The sequence below is a fragment of the Oryzias melastigma genome, linkage group LG6 (assembly GCF_002922805.2).
Source record: "Oryzias melastigma strain HK-1 linkage group LG6, ASM292280v2, whole genome shotgun sequence".
Classification (NCBI taxonomy): Eukaryota; Metazoa; Chordata; class Actinopteri; order Beloniformes; family Adrianichthyidae; genus Oryzias; species Oryzias melastigma.
In genome coordinates this window covers 9661607-9666665 of record NC_050517.1, presented here as the reverse complement: position 1 = coordinate 9666665, position 5059 = coordinate 9661607, and the positions used below count along the sequence as shown (strand labels likewise).

Below are 5059 nucleotides of genomic sequence, written 5' to 3'. Positions count from 1 at the left end.
CAGATTAAGCTTGTTACCTGGATGGACAAGGAATAGATACAAATACGTTATTTGCCTTTAGTGTGTATGTCAATTTAAGAAGACATTTTTTCTTACTCGTGTTTTTCATTTTGGTTAAACTGGTAACAATAAACTTTTGAGAGGTTTTCTTGTTGCGTATTTGTAGAATAGTATCACAACACATTAAAAAATGATGTATCCATGCTTAAGGACAGGTGCTAAACAAAACCTATAAACAGAGAGTGGACTGCTCCAGGTAATGGTGTGCCTTTACACTCATGCTGAGTACTCTGCATTCAGCAGTAATGGCAGTTCATGGTGCAAAGTCATGGCTTTATGGCTTCTCTACTCTCTAGCTTGATGTCTGCACTGGCAGTAAAGCACTTTCTGAAACATAAAAGCCTAATATTAAATGAGGAGGTCAATCATTTACTATTAGCACTTGTCAAAACCCATAAATGTATAGAGATGGATAGAGGGTGTGACAGTAATCGGTCGGTTGATCTGTAGCTAGTCTTTCCAGCTCTGTGGTTCTGTTAAGAACTGGTGGTATCAGATCCAAAATGCAGGACAACGGAGAGTGAGAGGGAAGGTGGTTTATTGAGTAGTTGTAATGGAAGAGCAAACGTCCAAGAGTTCTCAGGATGGCTGTAGGTCAGTGGCGTGACGAGAGGAAATCCTGGTGATCCTTGATGAGAGAACGGTAGATGTTAGAGATGGTAGAAAGCGAGCAGTAACAAGTCTAAGGTTTAAACATGGCTTGCAGTAGTTTTAGGTCGGTGTACTCCACCGGAGTGGAACAGAGGAACCAACATTGGCTGGTGGACGTGGATGTCCTTAAACAGGTTATCTGATGAGGAGATGACAAGCAAGTATGCAGGATCTGTTCTTTAGCTAGGTGGGCAGCCCTGACACCTGACAAGTATGAGAGAGAAAAAAAAGATGGTTATTGGAATATTCCCAGGTAATCCAAAAAAAAAAAAAGAGTTGTGTTTTCAATCAGATTAAAGGGATGAATAATTTTTTTTTTTTTTTAAACATATGAATATTTTTTATTTTCCTTAAAATGATCATCTTGATAGCAAACAAACAGGTTGTGCACTTTCTACCTCAAACGATCAAGGACCCTCGTGCTCTCTTATGGGGTCCAGATGAGCCCACCCTTATATTACTGTCTGATCCCTCCCATGACAGAGGTAGACAGGATTTTATGTCTGCCACAGACACCAGTGAAGATTAAAAATAAAATCCTTAGAAAAAAAAAGTTCAGCATGCTTTCTTGGGTCCAAATGACCCCACTTTTGATGTAAACATGCTAGAATAGCACAAGGGTTAATCCACCTTTTATGAGACATCTTTCTCTTACTAAATCTAAAATAGGGATGTAGGGAAAAATTTATTTGGCGATACATTGGGATATTTGAAAGAAAGACAATATTCAATTAATTATTTATGAGGGTCCCTCAGTATCTCATTTTTGTTTTTCACCTAAACCCTCGATGGCTAGTTGGCAGCAGAGCACACTGAGTATAGTAGAGCATCTCTACACTTTGACCAAAACAACAAGACCTTGTGTTGAATGTCTAGTCATCCTCATGGTTTTTGTTGTTATGTAACATGTACTACTTAAATTTTACTTAGGATTGATATTGAACCGAAACTCTGAGCCGCATTCCCAGCATCAGATAAAACTACGCGGATTGTAGTTCTTTGTAAAGAGCTCAGCTAAGAACGAGAGAAGATGAACAGCTGGTAATGCATGGAGCCTCAGTCAAAATGCAGTCAGCAAAGCGGACTATAGTTCTGCTAAACTTCACAGCTATAGTTGAGCGACCTGATGGATCAGAGTGATGAGTACAATGCCTTTATAAGAAAAAAAAAAAAAAAAAAAGGCCATTGTCAAGGTGAGCATTGAAGTATGCAGCAGCTTACTTAGCCACATTCAAGCACTCTCCTTCATCCTGTCATCACACTGAAATGTTTCTGGAAAGAATTGACTTTTTTTTACCTTTACTTTTGAAGCACCAATTTAAGCACCATTAAGGCCCCTGAACAGTTTAAGTGCTGGATTTGGCAATGTTGGAAATAAACAGCACTTTATTTCGTCAACCATACTTTTGGAACCTTATTGGTTAATGCACATTCATTCTGTTTATTTATTTATTTATTTTTTCTATACTGAAAAATATTTTGTTGGGGAAATCAGACAATGTTGACTGTTCCCTTTAAAAAAACATTTTTCTTAATTTACCAAAAGAAAAGCAGCATGAATATGCTTGTTTAAAAACAACTTGTAGTTCTTTTTCTAAGTTGTACTCTCAAAAAAAAAAAGTGAAAATTTGAAAAATTGTTCTGGTACGGTATTGGAATATATCGCGATATGCATCATATCGTGATATATATTGTAATGCCAGACTCTTGCCAATACACACTCCTAGTGTAAAAATGGGTGCAGAGAGTGAATGGTCAATCTTTGATTGGATATTTTCAGGTTCAGATCCTGCCTTGCGTATTGATGTGTGTTCTGGAGCAACACACTGAAGTGTACATTTCTCCTGGTGCCCTTCATGGCAGAGTCAACATCAGTATGTAAATTAGTCTGTGTGAATGGGTCAGTGACTGTAAGGCACTTTGATTCTTATACAAAAAGGAAGTTTTAAGTAAGCATAGCCACTTAAAAATAACTTACTTTAAATGACAAATGGGTGCAAATGTAACCTAACTGCACTCATTTTAAGACAGGGGTGTTGGTTTCATGTGATTCACACACTGACAAGCACCTGCTTTACATCTCATTCATTATTCATATCCCAGAGCCCAAATCTAAAAAGTAAGTAAAACAAAGGTAAGTTCTCATGTAAACACGCAGTTCCTTGCAAAACAGACAGACAAGAAAACATTGTTGGTTTCTCTTACTCACTTATTTAATCTTTGACCTCTCTTTCTTGTATGTCTGATCTGTCCTGATCTGGATCTGCCCCTGCTCTGCGCGGCAGCTTCATCAAGTCCCCACAATCTGCTCCTGACTCAGACGTCATCCATCTTTGCCCGATTACTGTGCTGCTCGTGTTGTTGTGAAGCTCACTTAGCTCACTTCCGTTCCTGCTTTCCTGGGTCTCTGACCTTTATAGTGTCCTGCTTCTGCTGTCAGCAGCCTGTGTTTCAGTCATGCACCTGTTTCTCATCAGATGATCAGCAGTCATTCAGCAGTTTGATGGTGATCAGAATTCAGCTATTAAAAACAGTCACAAAAAGATAAAAGCTTTTCTCAAACATTTTTTAAAAGCAAAACCTTGTAAGAAATACTGCTACTTTGTCCATTAGAGCGTATTGCCTTAGGTCAAACAGTCTCCTCATCTTGACAGCCTCATGTGAGTATTAATGCCTTTTTTTTTTTCTTCAATCATGGTTTGTTTTTGGTCATATTCTGTTTCCTCTTTTTCACCACACAAGTGAGCAATTATTCCACTGTTTCTGTGACTGTTTATGACCCTTGGTCTTATTCAAGTGCATGGTTATCAGTTTGTCATTTCCTGGTCACCTGTTTTCACTATTTTTGTTTCGTCTCTGCTTTTATGGATTTTGCAGGTTTGTCAAATTTGTTTCTTTTTTTTAAGTTAAAGTCTTAAAATTTTAGCTCTGTCATTTTCAATACTGCTTAACTGTGCGTTTATTCCATTCTGCAAACATGACATAGCATATCAGGGCAGAAGTCAGATGAAGGGTCATGTAGGGCTGGGTGATAGTGAGCATTCCGATTATCTTCAATATCGCAGATATCAATACCAAGATCGATATTTTTTGTAAATGCCGTGGATGTGAACTTTAACCTTAATATTTTTTTTATCCCTGTGAATGTTTTTTTGGAAAATTCCCATTTTTAAATTACTTGATGAGCATAAAAAACAAATTAGGACAATATTTTCAATTAAATGGAAAATAATTTATCAAAATAAAAACATCTTTAAGTTGAATAATAAGTGAATAAATGTATGCAAAACAGTCTACACACCAAACGAAACAAGTAACCATGACACAAAAATAAATCAAAATGTTCAACATTAAAAAAAAATCTGGTAAAAGTATAAATAATGTGTAACTTCTTAGTCTTTAAATGGATCAATAAAACAGGTGAAAAGTAACATGTGAAAAACAACTGAGCATTTAAATAGAGTGATAATAGGGTGAACCATGCATGCGGACGGCATGCATGCACTGTGATTTCTGCTGCTGAGATCTCACAGGACAGGCAGAAGTGGTGAGGCAGCGACTCAGCTGGACCCTTTGTGCAGATGAAGAAAATTTCAAACAAGAGTGGAAATATTAATATCTATTGGCCGGTATCAACCCAATACCAACTTGAGATCAATACATCAATATTTTTGATTGAGCTGCCCACCATTAGGTCATGTGCCCCTGACATTATAGAAATGCTTTTATGGGATTGAATGATTAATATCAATAATAAATATTCATTCTCTTTTTATTATTTGACCAGTTGTTATATTTTTTATGGTTTATAAAAAGTTTCATTTTGATAATCATTGTTGTTGCAGGACACAATGAATTTCCAAAGTTAAAAAAAAAAAATACTTTGTCTTAAAATAAAAAAAAGCATCATGGGCTATCTTATGGGGCCCAAATGACCCCACCCTTATATTGATGTGTGGTCCCTCTCATGACAAAGCTGGACAGGGTTCTATGTCTGCTACAGACGGCAGTGAAGATTAAAAAAAAAAAAAAAAAAAAAAAAAGGTTAGCCCGCTATCTTGTGGGGTCCAGATGACCCCACTTTTAATGTGAACATGCTAGGATAGCACAGAGATTAAAGTCACTTTGGGGGGAAAAGAAGCAAAAGTTTGGATTCACCGCGATTTTTAATGTGTTAAAACTGTCTTTATTTCTTTTAACAATTATGGTCTGTTACAAAACTAACCAGCCCAGTAAACTGGGTCTGGGTGTAACTTGGCAAATTGATTTTGCTCCAGTTACTTTTGCTTTCGAACCCTCCTTTAAACCAGAGGTGGAAGTATGATGATTTTTGCCCAAAAAATGTCTG

The 5059-nt window shown here is 36.9% G+C and overlaps 1 long non-coding RNA gene across 2 annotated transcripts; it reads right to left on the bottom strand.

Moving 5' to 3' along the window:
• Nucleotides 1-581: 581 nt before the first annotated feature.
• LOC118598835 lies at nucleotides 582-3168 on the bottom strand. Of its 2 annotated transcripts, none has more exons than XR_004948011.1 (2): nucleotides 2690-3168; nucleotides 582-915 (listed from the first exon to the last, which is right to left on the bottom strand). It is a non-coding gene; the product is annotated as an uncharacterized LOC118598835 (long non-coding RNA). The 2 variants fall into 2 exon arrangements; XR_004948010.1 differs by having other exon boundaries at nucleotides 2921-3168.
• Between the last annotated feature and the right edge of the window lie 1891 nt (nucleotides 3169-5059).